General features: G+C 38.8%; 1 protein-coding gene and 1 long non-coding RNA gene across 3 annotated transcripts in view; one reads left to right on the top strand and one right to left on the bottom strand.

Annotated features, from left to right (window-relative positions):
- The window catches only part of ROBO1 (roundabout guidance receptor 1), a 702,920-nt gene that overhangs the window by 287,918 nt on the left and 387,030 nt on the right, over positions 1-27,972 (top strand). The gene's annotated exons all lie outside the window — the stretch shown is intronic.
- Positions 1-27,972, bottom strand: part of LOC308193783 — a 72,819-nt gene extending 44,847 nt beyond the window's left edge. Inside the window, exon 1 of the long non-coding RNA XR_013949916.1 lies at positions 44-27,972. This is a non-coding gene — a long non-coding RNA (uncharacterized lncRNA). The remainder of the gene's footprint in view (positions 1-43) is intronic.

Here is a 27,972-nt window from a genome sequence, read left to right as displayed (position 1 = left end):
ATGAAATTGGTCAAAAGCATACATCTTCAACATAACTACTTACATATCACAGTCCTATAAATTCAGCATGTCTACAGGGGCTCCACATGTATTTCTTTCTTCTGTCTCCACGTAGAGTAACATAAACTTAATTTTGAGTATGTGAAATTAATCCCTTCTGATTATTCAGAATGCAGAGTATTTTATTATTTTTTTTTCCTGCCAGGATAGTTTGCATAGTGTGGAATTTCAGCTGATGGCTATCTCTGAGTTGGTTGCATTAGCAGTCATGTCAGAGAGGGTAAAGCATGGCATGCATAGATGAAAGATTTCTGTAAAAGTATCCATGGTCTGGTCTTTTCATATCATTTCTGTAGATTCCTTAAGGAGCAAATGCAGTGGTACTTTCTGTGTCTTAGTTACTAGATGAGATTAGCATTGCATAGAGGCAGATATGTATGATCTGTATAAATAAGTTGAGTAATAGCAAATCAAAAATTTGAATCATTCTTGCTGGATGCAAATACTGGATTAGAAATAGCTGGTAGTTTCTTATCTTACATGCTCACATGTGGATATGTTCTTCTATAATGTTAGTGAATTTTTGATAAGCGTATGCTCCAGAAAATTCATGTACTTCCTAAATGCAGCTATGCTGATTTCTCTTTGCAGAGGTCAGTTTAGGTGTCCCCATGATCACTCTAATGTTACAGCTGAATGAAATATTGTTTGAACATGAAGATCTTTGTGTTTCTGTCTATTTTTTCTTAAATATGCTCACTTAGTCTGTTAATTCACATTTATTTTTACAAGTGTTTACAACATGCCCATAACGGCAGACCTACTATAATTAGCCTGACTTCTACAGTGAAGGAAACACAGGTGATTTTAATTTGCCTTGTGGTTTTGTTTGTTTGTTTTATTATTTGCTTTTGAGCTTTATTTTATGGAAGTGAATCTGTACATATATATTTTTTTTAAAGGACCATTTTGTTCAAGGCATACTGTAAAGAGACCTGAAAATGTGTAGATATCGTCTTCATCCTGGGAGCAAAAGTTAGATAAATGCAAACAAAATTGATGTAACCGATGGGCAAAAAGTCAGTCACATTTCCCATGGGAGTCTTAATACTTCCCCACTATCCTGTAATTCTTCTTTTCGTGATGTCTGTGTATGTGTGTATGGTCTCATACATTTGTGACTTAAAACCCAAGGTGAGCTTAAGGAAGACCTTCATATTATATTTTCTTCCTAGATGGGGAGAGGAAAGGAAATACTATTAGTGAGAGATTTTTCCATATCCCATAACAATTTTTTCAAAGCTTTTATAGTTAATAGAGTAAGCAATCCCTAAAGACAAGATGCAAATTTAAGTGAGATTAATAGAAGGCTTTGGATCCAGCTCGAAGTCATAGAATAGTATGTTACCTTTCTCTTAAAATGTGGTGGCTGTTATCGTGCAAGAAAACTTCCTGGCTTTGGCATGAGAGAGGCAAGCAGCAGGAGAGTCCAATGGGTCAACTACTGAGCAGTGCTGTCCCCAGGAAACTGATGAAGCATAGTTACAGGAATTGCATGTGGCTTCAGGTCATAAAATACATGTGGATTTGCATAACCTTGTAATTCAGACTTTATATTTGAAAAATATAACATTTTTTTCACTGCACTAGTTTTTGGAGGAGTATTTACTGCAAATTCCAAAATCAGATCCTTAAATTATTCATTTTTTCTGATTTTCAAGCAAAAGTATTTCTATGCTGTCACTTTGATTATTTTTTCACTACTGGTTTTGAAACACCACTTAGGGGCAAAAAAAAAAGGAGGGGGGGGGGAAAATACATCTGATGTACATTGCCTTCTTTGTTGAAGTTCCACTGAGTCATTCTGAGATAAATGGAATTTTCTTCTTCAATCCAAGGCTTAATTATGGTAATTAGCCTGTGCAATTTGTAAAGTTTGGCAGTCAATTCAGCTCCTAATATGCATAAGCCTCTTTCTGTTACAAATTGAGTAGGTTTAATCAGTTTTAAAAAGACAGTGTCTCACTATGTCTGCATGGCACACTCTTAGATTTTCAGATTGGATGTTATTCCAAACCCTGCTACATCATTAGCAGTTTTGATATTTTTAATATTCATGAAGCTTTCATTTTAGCATTAATCCCCGGCATCTGTGATTATGATGGGTACTTTTGGGATCTTACATTGTGTGTCTACTGAGAATGAAAAGCCCAGCAGTTCCTGGCAGTAAATTAACCCTCACAATGCCAGTTGGTGCTACACTCCTTTTGAAATGTTGCCTTCTGCTATGTTCCTTTCTATTCAGATTTCACACTAGCATCTGATTCCCTCAGCAGACACAAGCTTCATTTCATCCTGACAGCCATCTGTGACACTAAGAATTTTTCCTTTTTTCATTCAAAGAATGTATCTTTCACCATGTGCTTTTCTCCCCCAGATTCAGTATGGTAATCAAATGGGAGAAAAATAGAGTTCAGAATGCAAATGTATATCTTAAGTGGGAAGGTGAAGGCATAAAAGAATTTTATTTTTTCAGGATTCAAGGAAGGGAAAGAGATTTTTTTTTTCTTTGCAATATTCATGGTAAGATTTTCTTTTTTGCTTAACTTCTAAATGTGGTTATACAAAGGCCTTTGACTGCAAATGGGGTCTGGTGAATGCAGAATAGACCTTGACATTGTGGTTACTGTTTCCCTCTCTTCTAACTTGTGTCATATAGCAAACTAAAGCCTCTGTTTTCCTTCTTTTCTTATTTAGAACCATGTTTGGGGGCAGACCCACTTTTACATTATTTACACTGCAGTATAAGATCACCAATTTTAGGTATGCAATTTCAGCTGCTTATCTCTAGCTGACACGTCCTTAACAAATGAGGACTGACTCTTCCAGCCCATAGCTGTAGTTCAGATGCCTGAAATCACTGCGGAGGAGCTTCTCACTGTAGAAGGTTCTTCAGCAGTAGATGGCATCCAAATTAGGATGGCAAGAACAGACAGTGTAAAATAAGCAGGCTCTTCCTTCTGTGCAAAGCACGAAGATGTCAGCATCATCAGGGTGCAAAAATGCAATGTAAAATATAATGGTATGTAAATAATTTTTTGGCCACTGGCAATGACTGCAGTAAGAAATCTTTGCAAGTTGTCATGCTTTGCACCAAACGTGGTGCTCACTTCGTATCCTGAAGTTCTGAGCAGCTGGGGCAGCTTTGGATTCCTCTGTAGGCTCTGTCAGAGTCCCTCTAACAGATTGCCTGAAGATGCAAGGCACTCTTGACAAGCATCCCCTGCACCTAATTGCCTCATCAGGCACACCTCCTGGGCTCTGCTACCTGGTCACAAGTGCTGGTTGTCATGGTTTGCTACTGCATCTGTTGTTCCAAACCTTCTTTGTTTCCCACAGCTTAAAGACTCTGTCTGCCTACTTGGATCAAAATGAAATTTCTGTCTTAAAAATGTATATAAACAGGTGGCTTTTAGCATGCTGTAAATAAAGGTGAAGGGTTCTTTTGTATGTATTCATCAAGCCCTTTCCCCAAGATTGCTTTGCTATTTACTCAAGCTCTGTGGGTTTAATTACATAGTTTTGGAGAAATACAATTGTGGGCGAGCTGCTGCCCTCAGAGCTAATCGGCCTGTCACTATGAGCCGCGTGCTGCCCTGGCTGCTCATGGGGCTGCAGGGATGCGTTGGGGGCGGTGAGAGCGTGCTTACGGCAGTGTGGGCAGCACAGAAGGAGCCACACCAGCTGTTGGGGGCCCTGAGAAGGCTGGGCACAGACTGTAGAAATATGTAATATCACAGGGCAGAAATGAGCTGCGGGGAAAGAGGGGATTGTGAAGTCTTGATGTTTACAAGCTTTTCCGGCAGCCTATTGTGATGATCCCAAACGCTGTTTGTGATGCTGGGAGTGTTCGTGGAGCCTGAGGCTGGGCACGCTGGGTTGGGAGGCATGACTCAAAGCTAGTCTAGACAACCCCCTGGCTTAAAAAAAAAATACCTTGTCACCAACGTTTCTGTGTGAACTCTTTGAGTGTTTCTAGCAGTTTTGACAGCAGTTAACGTGCTGGCATTTGAGTGGAAAAGTGCGCATCAGCGAGCGTGCGGTAGGTGATGTGTCTGTAGCCACGTTCTTGTGTCACAGGTTAAAATGGAAGACGGGTTGTAGGTAGATGCAAGTGCAAGTAAGCCCAGAACCTTGTCTCTTCTCTTCGGCTGACTGGCCGCATTGTGTCACGTGTATACGGTTTCTCTGACACTTTCTGGCAAAGACTGGATATTTTCCTCATGTTTACGGGCGTGCCAGGCTCCATAGTGTCTGAGAATACACGACAGGTGTGCAAAATCTTCATTGTCAGCCTGGACGACGGGTTGAAAGAAAAAGCAACCATGCTGGGTAAGCTGCAGAAGTATTTCTTGAGCCCTCTTTACCCACGGCAGTGCCTTAATGAGAAGGCGTTCTGCACGTTGGCCTTATCAGTCATGACGGTGAGAGCTGAAGTGGCCTCTTCTGCATCGTGCCAGACTCCCAGCCAGTGCCCACCCTTCTGCCCCGCTGGCACCCACTCTGCACAGCCGCTGCTCTGGTCTGCAAGGGGCACGGCTTGTAGCTGAGGGGTACTGTGCCACCCCCTGCCTCTGCACAAATTACGTGGCACCTTTTCATTCCTTTGGTAGGATATCTGTTATGGACTGTGTTCTCCCAGTTTAGACTCAGATTTTGTAGTTATCTGATCCTAAGCACAATAATCATGAGTAACTTCAAGTACTAAGGATGGAATTTAGCAGAGGTTCAGTTTTTATTACGAAAGGAACAAGAGCTTTGCAGTCTAATAAATGAAAGAAAGGTGACAGGGCTGGAATTTGATTTAAGGAAGCAGGGCTCTAAAACATAATTCCTTCTGTGTAATTTAATAGCCATTGAGGAAGTACTGGAATCTACAGTATGTGGTCTGTTAATCTAATTAATCTACCCTAAAGGTTAAGTCACACAACCGACAAGTTTAAGTGGATTTTGACCAAGTTTTACTGGGCCTATAAAATATAGAATATATGAGGATGTCCAGATTTACTTGTGTTTGTGCTGGAAATAGCTCAGCTTTGTAAAGACGCACACTGATACACACACAGAGGGGCATTTTTATTTTTCTTTCTGTTTCCAAACATAACATGCAGCTTTTATGATGCTGAATATCATTGAAAAAGTGTAGCAATAAAGGAATGAGAAAACTGCTGTTCTTTGCCAGTAAGGGTGGGGTTTAAAATGAGCATTAAATCCTAAAACCTGTTGGTTTTGAGGGGGGACTGCTTCTGGGATCTGAAAGAGGCCCTCATATAGTTCTGTGCCACTCAGATTGGTGTCCTGGATTTGAGAGCACCCTGTCATCCTGGAAAGCACTGAAAGCAGAAGACAAATCTCTCTGCTCTTAGTTTCTCTTCATCTGCAACCAGACTCCTATGACATTGACTCTTTGTGGGAAAGATTGTGCAAAATTAGCTGTTCCCCTAGAATTCACAAGAGACTAGCTCACATATCTTGCTCTCATCTCAACCCTAATCTAAGTGAAAACTAGTCAGGATCTTAACACCAGCTCCAGCTATTAAAGTGAACCTGTACCTATGCAAATCTATAGAGAAGTTTGTTTGACAGAGACTCTCCCATCTGCTTACTTCCAATCCGTATTCCCAGTACTATCAAAACACACAATTGGCTTCTCTTTCCATGGCTTTCTATAAGTCTGCTGCCTTCCTGCAAACAGCTCTATGCAATGTAAATATATGCATCAATATACTTCTCATTGAAGGTTCTCACTCATTGGCAGTATGTCTCCTGCAGTTCTTATGGTGACAACCCTCAAAGAAACCTAAGCATAAAAGTGAAGTTCAGAAGGAACAGGGGCAGAGTGCTGCATGCTTTTGGGGCACTCCCAAGAGTTTTTATTGCCTTCCCCTTCCCCGGGGGTTTTTGTTCTTTCTCCATTTTTAATCCTGGAAGGCTTTTCCAAGTGCATCCAAACTCTGCGGGGTCAGAACATCTTGTGATGGGTGCATGAGGCCAGCCCTGTGGCCACAGCTGGCTGCAGCAGGAGGGAGCTGGAGGAGCTGGTGGCAAGGACCGCACTGAGTGCTGTTACGGGGGTCGGCTGTGAGTGGGGGCTCTGGCAGACGCTCTGCCGGAACCTCTCATATGCGTCATCATAGTTGTGTTCATTTCAAAATGCAAATTAATTGCTTACCATAGGAGAAAATTAAGTAATGATGCTCTAGAGGACATAAATATTTAAGCATGTTTTTAAATACTTTCAAGTATGTGTGCATGTAAAGGGGAGGGGTTAGTGGACATAATGTATTCAAATAAACGTTCAATATTCTATTGTATAACGTATCAACCCTGAAAATTCATACTAATTAGTATTTTGAGCGCTCATGGTGCTACTAAATCTTTGGCACCAGATGAATAAAATGTTTAGAAAACTTTTTTATGATTTTATTGGTGCATTCACCCATATCAATGACAGAAATTTATCTTGCTTTAGCAAATCAACAAATTTCTTTCTTCTGCTAAATGTTTCTGGCAACACAGATGGAGAACACAGCAGTCGGGGCCCTGCTCAAAGGCGCCAGATAACTGAATGGGTTACTTCCTACATTAAAACCAGCTTGTTGACTTGGCAAAGAGCCCTGGTCAAGTAATACAACCAGTGCTGCTGCCATTTGTTAATTCTGCATAATTAAACACCAATTATGCATAGTATTGTTTTGTAGCAGGCTTCTCAGCTGGCTTTTCTTTATTATGATTCTGTGCCAGTTTTCTTCCTTATTACTAAAAAGGACTTTTTATTTGTTATTGTAATTAGGAGGTTTCAAAGATACCAATTTTTTGTAAAGAGAGAATAGCAAACAATTATGAAAGTTGGCATATCATTTTACAGGGAAGACATTGCATATAATATGTATTTTGATTTTTTTTAATAACATGAGGAATCTGCTCTGTAATATTATAGGACTCCGCAGCACAAGTCTACTAGTGAACATGCAGTAATAAATGAATGTATTTACAAACCATTTTCAAAGTCTGTCTTAAAAGACATAGCAAAATTAAAATGTAGAACCAATAATAATTTCATACTGTTTTTATCCTTGTTCTGCAAGGCATACAGCTGCTGTTAACCATGTGCTTAAATCTCATTGAAATGAATGTATAGTTTAAACATACTTAAATGGGGGTACATGCTTAACTGCTGTTTAAGGGATAAGGCTAACTACGTGTTCAATGTTCTGCTGAACTAGTGATGTTTTATGTGTCATATTCTACTGCTGCATATTTGGAGACCATGTAATGAAGGAGTGCATTCATTGTCTTTGTGCTTTAAATTGTGGTGATGGTGGTGGTGTAAATGATACAATTGTATCAATAATGATGATGGAAAAAATTACAGAGATGATTTGTCTCTGTTGCTGTCTTAAAGTAGAAACTGTGGAATGAGACGAGCAGAAGGTTGAAGGCAAGTTTTATGCTTGTTTAGGGTTTATGTCTTTTCCTCAGTTCTAATGGACGTATTTGTTATACAAACTAAATATTTATTTGTTAGCTGGAAAAATAGTCTGGAAAGTGTTTTTTTTTTTTTTTTCCTCTTTCTTCATGGTTGGTTATGTAGTAATATCACCAAAGGGTACCATACAGCCAAAATAGGGTACAGGAACTATCTAGAGTCTTTAAATGCATGTTATACAACCCATAAACTTTATTGAAGGAAAAAAGAGAAACTTTCAGGCTTGATAGCCATTAGAATTTAAAAGCTCAGGAGGGCTGTTAATTGTGTCTGTGGCTCTTAATCCATGAACTATTGAGCAGTCACAGATGCATACTGAATCTGTACGCTGAATATCCTCGTGCACTTTATTGATAAATGCTTCAATGAGTCAGCAGCTAGAACTTATTTCTCCATAAATGTTTTTTCTGCCCTCTTCCATCCTCGTGACTCTACTCTTATTCTCCATCCTTCCCTTCCTTTCAGTCCAGATAATTGACCCCTGAACAAAATGCTTAGTTTCAGTCTTGACAGTTCTTCTTTCTTCATTTGCTACACCACAAGTCAACTAAAATGTTAAGAGAAGGCATGGTTGCCTGCTTAACCTTCTAAGCCATGAGGTCACTGAGACTTCTCACAGCACATAATAGAAAGCACAAAAGTCTTCGCAAGATGGGGCGTTCGGTTCATGTTACAGTTAGGTCAGTGGAGCCATTTTAAGTTGCAGTTGTCAGTAGGGGAATCCATTTCTTCACTCTTTGTAAGAAAAGGTCAGCTGTTCTGAATCATGTTGCATTACATGTGAATGATATATATTTAAAATTCTGTAAATGCAGTTAAACATTGCTGCTTTGTCTTACCTGCATTAAGGAACATTATTTTGTCATTTTCTTTGGACCTTCTATTATCGTATCCCCTATTCTTCCTGTCTCAGGCATACACTTCCATTACAGTTATGATTTAAATGGAAAAATGATTGACTGATTTGTTTACAAATACCGTAGCTAGATATGAGATTACTATACCAGGTGTGCCATGGTTTTACAACTACAACAAACAGCAGAACTTAACAGGTGATACATTTTAACTACAGAAAGCTTCCTTTTGGCCTTTTTTATTTTTTAGAGAGAAATTTTTAGAGAGAAAGACAATTAGAAATGCAACAGAGAAAATTGATGAGAAGGGAGAAGTGCAAACTGTGGAAATTACAGTGACAGAGAGAGAGGAAATATTATTGTTCCTTACTGGCAGTTCTTCTAAACACCTCTATGCTCTGGAATATTATTTATTATTGATATTACAATAATGCCCCAAACATGGCAGGTGTTGAAGTGTTTACACTTGCTACAGTCAAACCTGCCCCAAGTTCTGAAGTTCAGTATGTAATCTAAAGAGTTGGGAATTTTGTCAAATTGGTCACATGTCATTGATTTCCATAGCACTGTTTAAAGAACCTTCCCCAGCCACAACACTAAGATCTTGCTTGAAGCAAAGTACCTGCATAACTCTTTTATTTTAGATCAAGTAGGGAATAAACACATAAAAGCAGGTCACAGCAGTATTATGAATGCAGTGTGGCTTATCTCTACTTAATGCCGATTTTTATTCCATGCATATATAAATACATTCACTTTGCACATATGTGTATATGTACACATTCTAAGTGTATATGATATCCCAGTGATTAATTGCAGAATGATGTGATAAATTGCATTTATAATACACCTGTGAATGCACCCCTACAGCCATGTTGTTGAGGCAAATCTCCTGGAGTCACTGCTAATAGTCTTTCCAGGATCAAAGGTCGAAGGTCACCTGGCTAACAAACCATGAAGGTTAGAAACAGCAGCTTCAAACTATGAGAAAGGTTGGATCCTCAGCTTCACCTGGGGAGAGCATTTGCCTCAAGCCATGGAAAGTCCCACAACACGACGCCTTAATAATGTGTCCTCTTATGCCTGTAAAAGCCATTTCAGACCGTAGCTGGAGTTTTTTTAAGCTAATTATTTTTCTCTGCTTCTGGATTCAAAAATAATTTAACTTTCCTCCTCCTAGATTTAGAAGAAAAATAACAGGCAAAAAAAAAAAAAAAAAGTCAATATATTATAAATATATTGGGGAAAAAAAAGTGAGATAATTTAATCATACAACAATGACACATGGAAACTCCATGTGGGATTTATAGATGCCAAGGTTTTTATTGGAAAATATTCTTTGTCTTCAGAGTAACATGGGATTACTGCAGCTAGCCCAGACTCAATGAAGTAAAATATTTAGACCACATCATCACTTATTCTTTCCAAATTAGACTTTTCAATATATTTAAAAGGTCATTAATTTCTTAAACTATTACATAGCAAGTGGATGTGGTTTCTTCACCCAGACATGATCCCAGAGCTGTTTGATTACAAGGTGCTCCTATGTAATGGAAAATTCAAAAAAACAAACAAACAAAAAAAACAGCAAAGAAAGAGAGGAAAAAACAAACAAACAAAACAACAACAACAACAACAAAACTCATTTTGCCGTTCATTTCTTAGTACAAATTAGCTGGACCTGAATCAACTGTCTTAGGAGCTGCTAATTAGAGTCTTGCAAATGTGGGGTTTGCGTTCAGTGGGAGTGTGTAAAGAAGGAAAGTATTTCCAGCTTGTATTGTTCCAGCATTGCACTGCGTGGTATTGCAAAATGTCGTGTGTGAGTGCTGCAGGGGGTTTCTGTAGTACACACCACAGCAGAAATACCAGAAACGGTTTTGTGACTAGTTTATTGTAAAGACAGAAATTGATCTGTTAAGATGTGATGTTCATGTCCGATAAGCGTAGTTAGATTTTGTAGTTTAGAAGTCTCAAACCAAGGCAGTTGAGTTTGTAAGACCACATTGTCACTTGGCCATTTAAGAAGCCTGCAGTAAGAACATTTTTAATACGTAATGTATTGATATTTCTCTTTATGTAGAAGCAAATCACTGTCATTGCCTCCAAACCACAAATGGTGTTACGTGCAGTAATCTATTATTTTACAGAACACTGAATACTTACACACATTCACCAAAGTGCCTGCTTTCAGGAGTAGTGGTGAATTAGGCTTAACAAAAGTGTTTCTTTCACAGGGTGCAGCAGCTGATGTTTCTCAAGATGTAATTACAATGCAAATACAATGTTCTCTTCAAAGTACAGGATTAGTATAATAAGAGTTGTACTTACATAATTGTTAAACTTTCAGTGTTTAAGAAGTTTAAGTGAATTAAGAAATATCTTAGATAAATTTGTGCCCCTCATAATTTGTTAAGAAGCCCTCAGAGGTTATCACAGAAATATTTTTGATACTGTAGTTTATAGTAATAACAGAGACATTAGAGCATGTTTCAATTTGTTATGGGCATGTATATTTTATAACTTAGGAGTCTTTTATTCTGGTTTTATAAACTGGATAAATAGTCAAGAAAGATCCACAGAGGTGTCTGCATCTTAATACCTGTATGGGATTTGTATGGGATAAGTGACAGATTAAGATATTTAAATTTGAAACTTAGTAGCTGAGATGGCTTCCAGGTTAGCAATCTTCCTTTCAAAATGTCTTTGTCTTTCCTGAAGGTTTCTTTTTCTATAAGCTGTCGAAATTCAGAGTCAAAATGTTCTCTAGAGTAACATTTCCTCTGTTTTCTTCCCAAGCAATCAGTCCAATCAGTCATAAACTGTTTCCTTAATATAATATCAACCTGCGTCAGCATAGTTTTGTTTTCTGCAGCACATGCAGAAATTTGCCTCAGCAATTGATTTTTATTTTATTTTATTTTATTTTATTTTATTTTATTTTATTTTATTTTATTTTATTTTATTTTATTTTATTTTATTTTATTTTATTTTATTTATTTTATTTTATTTTATTTTAATTTAATTTAATTTAATTTTTTTCAGATGCATACATACAAATGGCAATAGAACTTACTTTTTTGATTTGTTGAGAGAGGAACTGGGAAGAAAATAGAAGACATCAAAGTCTGTATAGCCATACAAACCTAAACCCAGGTTTTTTAAGTTCACATATAGCATTATTTAAATGTATTTTTGCAAAAGTAGATGTTAAATTTGAGTCTTACTCAGAATATTGTAGATTAACTATTAAATCATTTAAACACATCCAGGGGCAATGACATATGTATTCCATACTTAGCAGATCTTTCCTAGCAATTGGAAATGCTCCTTTGTAAATTAATCAACTAATTATTTATTGGTCTAGTAATGTTCGTGCAGGTAGGAGGTGCCCCCACTTGAGGCAGAGTCATTCGCCTGACTCCTTGGGCCAGTTAGGCAGGAACCTTGAAGCAAGTCCACCTGATGCTGTCAGACAGCAGGTGAAAAGCTCCAAAATGCAGAGATTGTCAGTCTGTGGGAACATTGCTGGTGTCCCCTTCTCCCTGTACTGGCTCCAGCTTTACAGGCTTTTATTGTGGAGCTGGAAGCCTTGATGGTGAAAGTCTGAAGAGAGTAAACTTTTCTAAAGAACTTGACTCGAACCCCAGCACTTCAGACCTCAGTGTTTGAAGCGGAGATGACAACAGAGCCACCTCAGATCACACGGCTGTGGAAAAAAGTGTATTAGTTCATGTTTGCAGAACTTCCAACTGCAGCATCTGCAAGTTTGTTGGTTTGGAAGAAGTCGAATTCCGAGGCAGGGTTTGGGCTACACTGGCTATAAGGCCAGGTCACTTAGCAAAATGAAGCTATCTTTATTTAGAGCAGTGCTTGGAATATGTATTCACAACAAGGAGAAAACAAATACTTCATGGTTTCTTATTGATCGAGCATCACCTGTTCTGTGCGCTGGAAGAATACTTTGGCATTGTCACGAAATTAATGACTAAAATGTGGCTGGGGAAGCTGTGGGCAGAACAGTTAGTTGTGCAGCTTCACTTCTACAGTTTCTTGAGTTTCAAGTTTGTGGCTTCGTGACTGTACAAGAGTCTTTTTACTTGCAAGGATTTTTGTTCTGGGGTGAGGGCGTTGTCATGTAACTGCCTATTATTTGGTGCCATTGGCTAAAATAACTGGTCACAATGTTGAAGGAATGTGTATCTGGTTGCGCTCACTTCACTGAGATCCAGGCAGCAGCTTGCACTGTTTTAAATGTTTGGTCGTTATCATTTTATTTCCACTCTCTGTGGATGCCTGCAAAGCATAAAGACAGGCCAATCCGACTTTCAAGTGATGCCTTTCTTCTCCCCAGAGCGATTTCTGAGAATATTGGAGGGATGAAAGCGAAACTGTGGTGTTTCCATCCCTCCAGACATTCTGGATTTCCCCCTCCCCGCCTCCTCCCTCACAGCAGCAGCAGCAGCAGCTGCAGCTCAGCTCCGTGGGCCCCAGCCAGGCTCTCCCCAGAGGCGCTGCCTCAGCCCCCTGACCTCCACAGGGCTCACGGCCCCAGCTGCAGCCATCGGGGGCTCATGGCGAGCCCGGGTTTTCCCGGTGGTTGAGCACTGCAGGAGACAACGGCCGGATTTTACTCGGTGTCCTTGCAACAGGAGATCTGGTTCTGTTTTCCTCAGATATCTGTTTCCAGTTTTTCAAGTCATAAAAATACAAAAGAAATCAATTTTTTCCTTAAAAGGAGCCACAGACTAAACCAAATGTGCTTGCTCTCTTGCCCCTTCTCTCTCTGTCTCTCTTTTTCTTTTCTCCACAGAGCTTAAAGAAATCGTAAGATAAATTTACCTATCACCTCACAGCTTCCTTACTATGGGGACCTTCCAGCATCTAATGGAAGCCTGTGAGAACGCAGTTTTCAGAAAGATGGGACTTCAGCTTTGTTTTGTTTTCTGCTCACAAATCATCAACCAGTTTGAAACATTGGAAAAAATGCCAGGGAAATTTAGGCTTGATTGGGAAAAAAATGCTATATGGAAAGAGATTTATAAATGAGGAAAAGACTGTAAAGATCTGTATAAAGATTACACTTTCAAAGCATGAATAATGAAATAACTGACTGACTCAATCTGCAAATCAAGGTCTGATCATTAGTTGTGATGTTTAAAAGCCAATTAAACAAGGAGGGTAGAGTAGTTCCATGTTGGGAGAGGGAAATAAATGAATAAAACTGGCATTGCTTACAGGATTTTTAAAAAGACATATTTGGTTTGTAGTGTAGTATTAGATATGTTGTGCTGTGTTTTAATTACATACTGGTCCAGACTGCTTTGTACCTCTAGTCACAGATTGAAGCCAATTGCACAAAGTGTGGAGCATTCATTCTCCCTCTGAAAGACGGATCATTTCCATTTGTCTCACTGCTCGACTTTTCTTCAAACAGGCAAATGTTAAGGTGGAAGTCATGTGCTCTGTTCTTTACAATTCAGTGAAAGCACAAAAACAAACTCCATATGATGCCTGTCAAATCAGATGTGCATAGAAATGGCATGTATTTTCCCTCTTCTCAACTTCAGATACTGGTAGGCTGGGGTAACCATGATCTCAGATTTCATCATTATTCTCCAAGTAATCAAAGGTTCCCAAGCAACCCAGTACTCCTTAGTTTATCGTAAAAGTGGCACTTCACGTGTATCAGATCCTCAGCTGATATACTGCTGTTGAAGTCTGTTTTAGTTATTAGTAATACACTACTTCCAGGGATCATCTAGTGCATATTATGCAGTATTTCCCACTACAATTCAACGGATATGCCCTATAACTTCAGTACATTAAATCTACTGTATAATATTCATTCTTAACTGCACCTTCAAATATTTATTGTCAAAATATTTTCCTCTGAAATTAATATCTTATGGTTACATTCACCTTGGTTGGATGGTGTATGTAAAAATGAATACAAAAGAGAATCAATACAGTCATTAACTGACTCGCCCACTGGATATGATAAATGAGGGGTCAGCTTAAATTCAACTAAATTTTGATTCTATTCTGATAGAAAAATCATCATATGATTTTTTTTTCTTCTTCTGATCTTTTTTTCAATTGTAATAATATTTATGATTGTTTAGATTGTGGAATTGGAGCCATGTCAGTCATTCAGATTTATGAAAAGTGTAGTTCATGTTCAGAGTAATAATTCAAATTATGTAATGTAGGAAAAATCCAGCTGATTTGGGATAGGGAAGGGCTTGAAAGTCTTTTATTTTAGTCTATTTTACTACAGAACAAGGTTTCTGTTATTGCACAGTCTGCATCTGCTGGGTATCCTTCTCCAGACTCTTCTGAATTCACTTGCTAATCTTAACCACAATCACGAATAAAGGTGGCAGAAGTCTCAAAGCGATGTCTGTACCAGCGGATCTGAGGTGCAGTTACATTTTGTCTCCATATTAGGTTGAGATCTCACCACACACCAACTTCTCTCTGACCTCTTGGTTTCCTTGAGAAAGATACCTGTGGCTGGAGGCAGCAGGGAAACCAGTGAAAGTTTTGTCTAGGACTCTGGTTTGGCTGACTGGGGGGCCAGGACCCTGAGACATGCTCAGCCTGAATCTAGTCAAATGTAATTATGTTCAAGTTTCAAGCTGATGAGAAAAGCTTAGGCAGGAGCTTACCTAGGGAGCCTTCTTAGGCATGAGTGCCAATCAGTGTAATGCCAGTTAATGTTCAGTCAATGCTTATGGAAATATTTTTGTTTGTGCCTTTGTCTAGAGTTAATTTTTTCGCCCAGTTTACCTTGTATCACCAAACATGACTTCCTTTATGTTGTGTATGTCAATGCCTTCTTATCTGAGACTATACACATTTTCAGAAATAGCTATGAAATAGCAATGAAATAGCCATTTGCCATATAGCAGTTGAGCAAAATAAAATCTATAGGGAAAACAACCTAGATTATTTTTATTTTCATTACATTATTTCCAGTGACAAATGTTTGTTTTCATTGCTCAGTATTTTATAGCTAAGAAAAAATTCTAAAATGTTTAACAATTTTAGAAGCTTTTGTTGTAGTACGCTTGAAACAGCCTTTATCTCGGACGTGAACTTTATTTCACTGACTTGCTTAACACTCCAGTTGTATTCAGCTTTGAGCATTTAGATACACTTGCAGCATATTTAAGTCCAGTATTTTGCATCCAAGATCGTATGACTCCTTGGTCACTCTCCGTCAGAGAAAAACCACACAAGGTTCAGTAGAGTTAGATAAACTGTAAGGCTTGAGTCATGGGAATTATTTGGTAAACTCAGTATGGTTTCTTTTGTTTTAAAGATTAAATTTTCTCACCATCTTTTGAGGCAAGTTTTTTCTTGTTGAGATGTTAAATTGGTATAATAAAACAATACCAATCTACTTTGTGTTGTTTTACTTTCTAACCAGTGTTCAATATCAGATCAGTTTTTAGCTGGATTTGTTATTTGATCCAATGTGTTAGTCTCATTTTTTCATATCTAGCACCTTCTGAAATTACAGAGTTTCTCTGGGAATTTTCTATAGTCTGGCCTCCTAAAATGAAAGTGAAAGATGATTAATTGCCTTTAATATGCTAAATATACTTTTCTTTCTCTATGTTCTTGTGCTTTTGTTTTGTTCTCTTAGGTTTACTTTTTCCATAATCTTTCATACCTGTATTCCCAGATAAGTCACTGAAATAAATTTTAACTCTGTAAAAATCTTAAATGTTTTTCCATTTCAGTCTATTATATAGTGGAAGCTTAGTACGCTACTTAAAGTCATCTTGCATATAACTTGAACTATTTAATATCGTCATATGATGAAGTTCTGAACTAGCCAGACTGTTACCTTAACTTTAACAGTAATAATAATATTTGAATGAATTGTGAGCCATCACTTGTTTGCAATGGATAGGCTACATGCACAGATCTGGTTCTACAGCTCCGTATTTATTAGGGACTTGATCTTCTGGTATGCTCTTCTATATGGTACATTTATATTGTGTTCCACGTCTTTCATTTGAAGGGCAAATATTAAAGGGTCGTTGCAATGACCTAAAGTTTTCAACTTAAAACCTAGGCTGATTATAGGTTCCCTCAATGGCTAGGTAGGAAAGGTGTTGCCCACATGTGGGCCCCAGCATGGGCTGGTGGCTGCTAACCCCACTGCCACTGAGCTGGGGCAGCCCTGGGTTGAGGTTCCAACTGTGCAAATTTGGAGGGGGACCCTGAGAGCACCAGGGCATGCAGGAGTTTGGAGGGTGGCTGGTGGCCACCTCAGGGCTCAGCTTGCTCTCACCAGGAGCCCATGGGAGGAACCCCTGGGGGAGCACCTGGGGTCAGGCTGGAGCCAGAGCATCACCTTCCCTCTTAGAGTTGCTGTGCCGGATCCCTAGTCCATAAGAATACTTTTGACTTTTATCCAGGTTGACACATTAAAATTTGCTGGCGAATTCTGCTAGAGGCACTCGAGGGCCCCAACAATATGGAACCAATCATGCTCAAAACATATGATATGTGTAATATTGCTTCAGAAGTATTTTTTGTTTCCTGCTCAAAGCAGCTGCACCAACACATTTAATGAAGATAGGACAAACAAACAATTGGGGGTTGCTAAAGCAATTTTTCTTTCTTCGAGCTCTCACCCTTACTTCCTATACATTGTTATACTTCAGTCCGGAGATATTAAAGCTGTGACCTAGCCAGCAATGATATACTTCAGAAACTTTCTATAAGTAAATCAGACCCAGTGTATTCTTAGTAATCTGTACTTCCCTTTTCAGTTATTGCTGTGATGATAAATGAGTCCCTTACTAAGAGAAGTCTAATTTCCTGATCTCCAATGTTTTCTGGCTTTGCTTTTTAAAGGTGGCATAAGTGTTTCCTTCCATTTGCTGTTTTGATGTTGTTCTGCATAAACCAACACAAATTTTCTGATAGCAACACAAAGTTTCTTATAAGGTAATGTCTTATTGGGCAGTTTATCTGAAACGTCCAGTTACTTTTGAGCATGAATATGTGATTTGGTCTGTCTTTGCCATCTTGATACTCTTATTCATCTCAATTTTGACGTGGATGCTTTTGTTATTTACACTGGCATCGTTCTCATCATATTTGTGTAGTTTAAAGCATATCATTTTTCAGCGTTCATTCTTTATTGCTTTGGGCTCTCCGCTTTCAGTTACAGCTCTAATTATTTCAGGAGTTCCCATGGATCTATTGAAGGTCTTATTTTGTTTCAAAATTACTGCCTCTAGCTAGTAATTCTGGGGTTCAACGTACACAATATTACAAATTGACAATATCTGGAGATATCTGAAGATCCTTGTAAACCCAAATACCCCTTGCTGTGTTGTGTGATTTCTTATCTGGTATTAATTTTGCAGAGCTGAATTCTGACAAGATAGAAGAGTTATTGATTGTTATCCTCCTTGGCTATTTCATTTCATTATAGTTCTATTTTGTCTGGAGTTTGAGTTCATAAACTTGAAGTAATTTTTGACCCGGTACATTCTTTTGAGGCTGACATTAATCACCCTGAGAAATGGGATTGCCAGCTGGAAGATGCTAAAGTACTACTGTGAAATATTAAATCAACATACTGCCATTCTATGAAACTTTCCTGGTTCAGACGCTGAATTTTTAAGTTGATTGGGACATATGTGTATGTTTTGTTATGACCGAGATAATAATTGCTAATTCTTTATTTGTGGCTCTTTCTCCCGTTTCCCTGAAGTATTCACAGCTGTGCTAACAGAGCCCTGAATACAGTCAATGGGAGCATTTTGCTGCTTTAACAAGAAAGGACTTCAGCGTAATATCAAATTTTCCAGGCAAATGCTTACATGCTCAGTCATTTGTTTTCTTAAGGATATGATTTTTACTAGCGAGTAGTCAGCTCAGGTAAACAAAGAAAGAAAGAACACCTGTTGTATGGCTTCTCTTCTCTCCAAGGACCAAACTTTAAAAAACCTCCTTTGTAGAATGCATTTCATTGTGTGGCATAAAAGCAGTAGCTCTTAGGAAGAGCTTTTCAGAGAGAACCCCCGTGATCTAATAACAAAAGACAAAACCTTCCTCGAAGTACTTACCTCCATTAGTATGGATAAAAGAAAACGTTCTTTGGATTAAGAAAAAAACTTACATTGCAAGTGAGAATCATTTGATATCTCCAGCTAATTCACTGTCTTGGAAGATTAATAGGAAAGAGAATTCTGAACAGACTCGATTTACTACTGCTTTGTGTGCCTATGTATGTGTGATTTGATGACATTTGGAGCTTGCTGAAAATTTATTCTTATAGAGCTGTACTGATTGACGTGGTGTGTTTTTCAGCTCCATCTCTTGTTTACATTGCATTTTGCCTTTTCGTTTGCAGTGTTCACTTCAAAATCATCACTGTACATGCTAAAACCAAACTACTTTCCTCTTAGTCTGCAAGGATTTTAATAGTAAACCGTGACAGGATTAAAACCTCCTCCTTTTTTTAATCATCAAATCACCCCATAGGATATGGCGTTACCAGGTTCTGCTTTGTGCAGAAGACAGGCTAAAATGGAACACAAGTGTCTTTAAATGTGAAAGGGAGAGGGCCATCAGAGCCTGCCATACCTGCAGGCTTCTGTGTCATAGCCAAAGGTTTGGGGCTGTGGAATTCTAAAAGGAAGGGAACGCCCAGAGAAACAACAGCAGGATTTGTTTCCGTGAGACTTCTGTATGCTAAAGGGATCAGGAAGTACTGTGTGGCTGAAGTCACCACTGCAAGGTAGAGAACGTATTGGCAAAGGTGATAGGAAAATGGTTCAAAATGCTATCCTTGCAAAAGGAGGAATAAAAAAATAAAGAACAATGTCGCTAGGAGTGTTTCCTGAATAATGGGACTGGGATTCTTGTAGTATTAAGGTGACTTTCTATCTGCTATACCAGATTCAATGGGCTTGCTTAGTGTGCCAGTGTATTCCCTAGCAAGGCAGTGAATTACTGTAAATACATCCATTCTTTCTTAAAAAAAGCATTGATATACATTGATTTAGTATTATTCTTCATGCTGAGCTCTGCAGATAGGCTTATAAAACGTAAATGACATAGCTGCATTTCATATATATATATTTGACAACTCAAAAGATGACTGTGTACAGAAAAGCAAGAGAATGAGGAAAAGCTTTCTCAGCTCTTGAGCTGTGTAAATCCAATGTTAATTTTTACAGTAGTTTTATTTTAAATCATGTGGCTGCATGGCTGTTGGGGTTGCTGTGTTGAATTAGTTCCTCAAGTTTCATTGTCCGTGACAGAGTCATTAGCAAGGAAAAATCATCAGCTTCCTTAAGTTCGTCACTCAACTGAAGAAAATAAGGAGTAATTAAGCATTGTTGGTTTTTGCAGCTTTAATTCCTGTTTGTGGGGTAATCCCATGCTCCAGTTCGATAGTAAAGAGAAAATGAATCTGATTCTTAGCGACTATATTAGGGGCAGCTATTTGAAAAGCTGCTGCATAATTCAGGCTCAAAGCAACCTCACACAACTAGAGTAACAGAAGCAGCAGATGCATGGGTTAAAGCCCGGAGGACTGGGTGTGGTCTCCTTGAGGTGATTACCATGGGGTTAGTTGATTATTGCAAGGAGAAGTCCAGTGGGTTTGGAGGATAGCACAGGAAGCTTGTGAAACCTGTTCTTCAGCTGTACCTGGTTGCAGTTATTTAAATCTGTTGATAGTGGTTCCCACAATCATCAGAACTCACCTGAGAAACATCTTAGTTCTCATAAGGAAGAAAACTTAATAAGAGAGCCAACAGGGGAGAGGACATTCCTTAGGGAATTAGCAAGGTCAAGTTCAGCACTTCCAGTGAAAGGAAAATGCAAATATTGATATGAAAAGAAGTTAAGGAGTTGGACTTGATGATCCTTGTGGGCCCCTTCCAGCTGGGGATGTTCTGTTGTGTCCTCTTAAGAAACACACACCCACTCTTGCACATCTGTTGTATTGAACACAGTCAAGATGATTGGCAAGCACTTCAAAATAAATCATTCAGTCTGCATTTTCTGGAGAAAGCTTGCTTGTTGCCTTAAAGAATAAAATCCTGTTATAAATCCATTTGTGCTTCCCTAGAACATGACTGCTTGTCCTAATTAACCGTAGTGCCTCATATAGGCTGGTGATGTGTCCCTACATACCCCTGCAACTAAAGCAGCTGAGCTGCCACCTGTTAATGTGCTGCCAGCACCACTTCATTAAGCCAAGGGGCTGTTGTCTTCAGGTTGGTCTGGAAAGAATGGGAAAGAAATAGCAGCAGATGCAGAGCAGGAGAGGGCTACAAGCGATGGCCCAAGAAGTACAGGAAAGAGCTAAGAGAAAGCAGGATGGGGAAGTTCAGAGAGGACAATTAAATAGAAAAGATAGGAAGTGTCAAAGCCTTCGTATAGCGCATGCTTATGTGCTCACTGATAAATGTCAGGTTTTGAGAACTGTTCAGCCAGAATTGTTGCCATGGTTGTGTGGCTTCCTGTATGACGGATCCCACATAGAACTTCAACTTCAGAATTGGAAAGTAAGTAATGCTTTATTAATTAAAAAAAAAAAAACAAACAAACAAAAAACATAATTATGGTACTACATGGAATGCATTTGCTGGGCTTGCACTGAAGCTGCTGCTCAGGGAGAAGCCCGGTAGAGAGAAAAGCAGCACACTGCCCCTCATGCACTGCCCCACTCCAACGGGACAGAGGAAGAGGAGAGAAAGAGTAAAGGGAAGAAAAACTTTTGGGCCAAGATGAAAAAAGTTAATAAGTGAAAAAAAAAACAGAAAACAAAACAAGTGATGCAAAGGCATCCACCTCCCAGGGGTGGATGGATGCCCAGCCAGTTCCCAAGCAAAACAAAGGCTTGCTCCTAAACCCACCATCCTCTTCCCTTCCTATCTACTGAGCGTGTCAATACATGGTGTGGGTGGTTCAGCTCATCCCTGCAGGGCAGAACTAGAGGCAGATGTGGCCCTGACACCATGTGAGCACTGCTGAGCCACAGCTAAGCCACTGGTGCAGTGCCAGCGGTGCTCTTGGTCACAGGTCCAAAACAGCGCACCACACCAGCTGCTCTGAAGAAAAACAACTCCAGCTCAGCCAGACCCAACGTGCTTGTGGGCTCCTCCGTTTACTGTCTGTTTCAAAAAGAAATATGTGAGAGGCAAAGAGATTACTTACTGGCCACAAGCTTTTGCATAGCTGGAAGTCCTTGCTTAATTTTTAGTGATTTAATGGCTGTTATCAAATGTAGCATGGAAATGAAAGGAAGGAAAGGTGTTTAAATAGCATTTATTACCGGGTTTCTGTCAGGTTTTTAGTCAATATGCATTGTTCTTTAAAGACAATTGAAAAAAGGTGCTCAAATGGTTGAATAGAAGCTGTATTTGTAGCTGTTTCAGATGAATCTGACCCAAAGGGTTTTTTTTTTTACACCATGAAGTATATATGTTCTCAACAGAAAATTCTCATGTGCCTAGTCGATAATGTCTCTGTACCTGTGCGTAAGTGTACGTTTTTGTTAGAAAGGGTACTGAGTTGCTAGACTATACTTGTATAAGCCATTAATAAAAAGCATCCTTACATTTTTATTTCCAATATACTTGAGCCAAATCTTCAGATTAAAACCGTTATGTGAGAACAAATTCTTGTCTTTTTCCCTTAGCTTAAACCTTTCTTAACTTTTAAGATGAGGCAGCTGAGCGGTGTAAATTTTAATGAAGAACTCCTTAATTACTTGCAGATATCCTCAGCTAGTAAAAAGGGTCATAACTGCCTTAAGTAACCTGATTTAAAGTAGTTAGAGGGATGGCTGAATGTGAGTGTACCTCTAGAAAGTTGTGCTGTTAAGTCTTATTAAAAATAATAGAATATTTCCCTTCACCTAATATGAGATATTGATAGGGATATTCTCCGGATTAGTCAGCCATACACAACATAGGCTTCTGATATAGAACTGTGTTTGGAAAGCTGTGATGGTCTGAGGGTGGCATGGTTATTCCCAATTCTCCCCGTAGCTTGAAGTTTTTCCTTTTCATTTCAGATCTGAAGAATAGGTCTAGATGCTGGAAAGTTTGTCTGTATTTTTTCTGAATTAATGTATAATTTTATGTATTATTTCCCTTCATAGAAGTGAATTATCACTAATTAATTTAGTTTAAACTATAGCTCTCACTTAAGTACTATCCTTACTTAACTTTGCTTTGATAACATAAGATGTTTTGTCATTATAGATAACCAAATAATGAAATAGAATTAAGAAATAGAATTAAGTATCCCTTAAGACATGTTGTATTATTTTTCTAATGTAACTCCAGTGAAAGCCTAGAATAAATCACAGTACTGAAAAAACAGGCTACTAATTTATTTCCTCATCTTAGTCTGTGGTTTGTGGCCAGAGCTGTTTTTTTCTGACGTCTCTTCCTGAATTCCTCTAGATCACTAGGAAGGAATCAATGGGAATCGATCCAATTTGTAGAACACAATTCTAATATTGATAGTAGTTTATATTCATTTGCTTCACCCTAATCTTTTATTAATGTTCATTTGCAAAATGCTGTTCATGCTGTTTCCTCCAAATGTTGTACCCCCCGGCAGATGATGATAGTGAGAGTCAGAGAAACTTAACAAAAAATAATGAAGTTTATGTTTTGCTATTAAATAAAGCAACAGTTTTGTAGTCAGACATTTTTCAGTAAGTGGCTTTAACTTCAGATAAAGTGTGATCGCTGTAGTATTTCAGACACGTGATTCCTATAGTGGAAAGAAGTTGTGCCTGTAAAGGTCTTTTCAGCATTTATTTGTGTCAAGGAGGAAGATGTGCTGGGGCATCAATACTGAATCATCTGGGGACTTTTAAGGATGCATCTTCAGTAAGACACGGCATATAGACATCGCTCGCTGGTACGAAGGAAGCAGTAACTGGTGGCATTACTTTCTGTTACTGGTGGAAAAAAACATCAGTGGTGACCTTGTTGTGGCTTAACCCCAGTGTGCAGCTCAGCATCACACAGCTGCTAGCTTGTTCTCCCCATGTGGCATGGGGGAAGAATCAGAAAGGTAAAAGTGTGAGAACTTGGGTTGAGATAAAAACTGTTCACAAGGTAAAGCAAAAGCTGCACACCCAAGCAAGGCAGAAGAAGGAATTCCTTCACTGTTTCCCTCTGGCAGGCAGGTGTCAGCCACTTCCTGGAAAGCAGGGCTCAGCATGTAGGACGGTTCCTCGGGAAGACAAACGCCATCACTCCAAATGTCCACCCTTCCTCCTCCTTTACCCCATATTTATTGTTCAGCACAACTCCACGTGGCGTGGGACAGCCTGGGCAGCTGGTCCAGCTGTCCTGTCTGTGTCCCTTCCCAGCTCCTGGTGCAACCCCAGCCTCCTCGCTGGCAAGGCAGCACCAGGAGCTGGGACGTTCTTGGCTCTATGTGAGCACTGCTCTGCCCCAACTGGAACATCGGCGGGTTATCACCGCTGTTTTCATCAAAAATCCAAAACACACCGTTGTGTGAGCCTCTGTCAAGAAAATTAACTCTGTCTGAGCTAAAACCATGACAGACCTTCATATAAATAGTTGAGCCATGTCTAAAAGAATGTTTAATACAATATTTGAGGCTAGGGTTGCACCAAGCATGTGAAAGTAAGTAGCTGTGAAAGTAAATGTGAATGATAGGTTTAAGGTGTTAGTAGGCAAGGCAATGAAAAGCAAGTATTTAGGATTTGGATTTTCTGATAATTTTAAACATAATTAAAGATGGGTAAATGAAATCATAAATGGTGTTTAGCAGCTACTGTGGCAGTCCAATAAAATACAATAAGTTACAGATTTTTAAGTGGAAATTTCATTGGAAAAGTTTCCATACATTGACATAAATCTTTGGTGCAATCCATCTTCAGTTGGACAACTTAAACCTGTTCAGAACTTTTGTGATTAAGCCAAATCCTCCTGCTGCTTCACAGGTGGTGTCTGTGCTTGGGTTGCACTGACTAAACCTGAAACCCTTCCCCTAAGAATCTAGACCACTCACTCTTGGGAAACCTAGCACTCTTTTATCAAGTATATATATATATATATATATATATACATACATATTTTTTAATGCCATAAGGTACTTGCCTAACTGAATGAATGGTGGCTCTAGAGATGGCCATGAAAAGAGTAAAGGAGACTTTTTTCATCATGGTGAGGGGCTCCCTCTCTCAAATAAGGCATAGCTCAAATGCTTCTCCTGTGAAAGAAAAGTGTTATAGCAACTAATAAAAAAAAATGGGGTTTTCCTTTTTCCCTTTTTCTTTGGTGGTCAAGGGTTCACTTTTCATCTTCCTCTTCAAAAAAAAAAAAAGTAAAAATATAAAATAAAACTCCTTTTATTTAAAGTTTTACATACTTAAAAGTAAAAATTGTTTTCTGTGTAACAAAATGCTGTGTCTTTTTGTTTCTTTTTTATATTTTAATGAGTCAACCAATTACTGATTAGGCATCTTTTAAATTGTAAGTTTTATTTCTGACTTTTCTGAGCAGTTGGTATGTCAGAGACCTTGGTTTAAATTCCTTCTGTCTGATAGAGATATTCAACCAAGACATACAAATTTACTGGAGGGTTGTTTTGAGGGACATCTCTGTCAGTTCTGTGAAACCTCTACCCCTTTTTATTATTCTGAACTTGGCGAGAGCCCAGCTGTAGAGTGATTATGGCATTTCTCTGAGGGATGGGACTCTGAGTTCAGCCCCTGCTTTGAGTCAGACTGAGCTCTAAATTTTTCATACATCAGGTGAATTGTTCCAGGCTATCACATTCATTTCCTCCACTTATTGGTTTGTTTGTTGTTATTTTTGTTGTGTTTTGTTTTCGTTTTTCATGGTAATTAGTTCAAAAATTATAGTCATCTAAAATTATTCATAATATTTAGCAAAGCCAAGTGGAAAATCAGCTGATCCTACAGCAAGGAATTAATGAGAAAATAGATCACATCTTAACATCCAGGTCCTTTGCCTCACAGTCAACAGAATGCCTTTGTGGCAGTCTAATGGTGAAATGTGCCATTTCAGTCAATGGTACTTATTTCTTTTAACAGGGACTCAGAAGCAAAGGAATAGCATTCAGCTCAGTGCAGGGGGCCAAAACCTTAAATACAAGACTTGAGTGCAGAGTTATCTTTCAGTGAAATGGGGAGAATTCACCCATAGCAAGTACTGAACTTCAGTGATATTCCTTAGCAAGAGCAGTTTCCACACGTAATTTAGCATTAGCTGAGTATTGTGTTCTTTATGACCAGGCTGAAAAGTAGCATTTCTCAAAGAACGTGAGAGGGAATAATGTCTCGTGTGCTTTTGAATCATAAATAGTAAGGGTATTGTCGTTAGCAAATATCATATATATATATGAGTAGTGTTAAAAAAGAGACTAATCTTCTCATTTCCATCACCGGCAGGGACTGAAGGCAAGATTTTCATGCCTAAACGGCTGCAAGTAGTTGTAGCCTAGGTTTAGAGCTTCTGCTCTCATGTCCTGTTGGCTGGAGTAAATGCAGAGTTCCTGAAATGGAGACTGCTCATGTTTAAAGCCCACAGTGAGCCTCGCTAAAGGTCATTAGCAGTGGCTGTTTTGTGAGAGGTCTGCTACGCAGAGGGTTGGCCCACTGTTGGGAATGCCATGTCCTAGGGAGCATCTTGGACAAAACAGGCCAATTCATTTAGTAATCATATTTTGCACATGACGGCATGCCTTAGGCTCTCATGTAGAACACACCAGGAGATTTCGGTGCATCTCCTTTCTTAATCATTTTGTGTAGTGTGCAGTTAAATCTCCTAGAAAGCAATTAATCTTTCAGAATGACGATCGGCAGGTTCATTGCTTGAAATCCCAGTCTGAGCTTTATATAGTTGGCTATAAACAGTTGCCCAAAAGAAAGTATGCACAGGCTCTGCCTCTTCATTTAATAAAAAATGTCCCATCCTTCTGTCCTTTACTGCTGTAAATTTAAAACTCTGACCCAGTCAACCCTTGAATGCAAATAAGAGAACAATCTGGAGAAGCGGAGTGTCGGACCCATCACTCTACAGCAATTTTCAGAGCAGGCTTTAAAGACGTATGTGACATTGGCCATTAGTGAGCCAGCAAAGATAAATGGACCAATAAATGAACATATTTCACTTTTTTCATCTGCCAAGATGAAACACCATCTTGGCGGCGTTTTTTTGTTTTTTGTTTTTTTTAATTTGCACAACAGTAATCTAAAAGGCGTGCTGTCAATTCTTTTAATTGACTATTTTTTAAATAAATATTTTTTCCAGTGTGTCCCTTCAACTGGATTGATCCTGAGGATTTTGGTTTTCTTTGTGCTTTCCTTTAAGAATTCCTTTAAAAAGCTATGGATTTGTAAGGATGCTGTCTCTGTAAGAGTACTTAGCAGACAAACGGAGAATATAAATGTTCAGCATCCCATTTTAAAAATTAGATTGACTGAGTAAGTAAAATTCTGTGTCCAAAAAAAAAACTGCTTTTGTTTTTTGTAGTTTAATTTCATACATAGTTGCTTTAGGAATTTTGTGAAGCCAAGATGATTTTTAACAGCAAATATGTTTTATTGAAAAGGAACATTTACTTTCAGTCATTATGAAAGTCCAGAATACATGTCTGTGTGTGTGTGTGAGTAAAACAGATCTTTCCTATTCAGGGTCTTTAAAATCATTAATAAATTGTCTGACACCTGTCAACAAGAAGAAGAAACGCAGCCTATTGTGTGAGTGATATCTTGAGAACAGATTTGCTTCTTGCAGCTTTTTTAAACAAAATACGAATGTTGCTTTTTAGATGTTATATACTGAACATCGCATAACATCAAAAGTAAATTAAAAAATATAATTAAAGTTTAATTTGCAGTTTCACAGCTACAGACAAGTCCAAAGATCTAGTGATATTGACAACAAATTCCTTTGGGTTGTGCTGTTTTGTTTTCAGGGCCACTGGGGTTTTTATTTTATTTTTTGCTTTGAATTATTTAGTTCATTATTATGAGTTACCTTCACAGTGCTTTGTGGTGTTTTGATCAGCAATTTATCTTGGAGACTTAAAACACGTGTCCATTTGTGTTTAGCTGACCAGCTGTCTTTCTTTTCTTTTTTTAATGTGACATTAAAATTGAGTGTTTCTCTGCAAGCATCTTTCAGCTCAGAAAATGCATCCCACTTCCTATGCTGTGTAACTGTTGCCCTTTCACAGAGGAGCCCTACCCCTTTCTCCTGCCCCATCCTCCAGGAGAGGTAGAGCAGCCCCCCTTGCTTGCCAAGGCACAGTCGTCCCCCCTCCCCGTCATCCCCTCTCGGCAAAGAGGTGAAGTCCCCTGGGTCCGTAATTGCCAGGAGATGAAGCGATGATGGCGAGTGATCACAGTCAATAGCTTTGATTAACAATAAGGTGGAAAATTAGCAATGCTAGCATTCAGCTCCCCTGCCTCCCCGTCCCCATATGCTCACCACAGCCTGCGCAGGCTGGTGGGCTGGGTGGCCACCGCACGGCTCCAGCAGCAAAGTGGGAGCTGAG

Source organism: Anser brachyrhynchus (assembly GCF_964034855.1).
Source record: "Anser brachyrhynchus genome assembly, chromosome: 1".
Classification (NCBI taxonomy): Eukaryota; Metazoa; Chordata; class Aves; order Anseriformes; family Anatidae; genus Anser; species Anser brachyrhynchus.
This window is presented reverse-complemented; position numbering and strand designations above follow the sequence as displayed.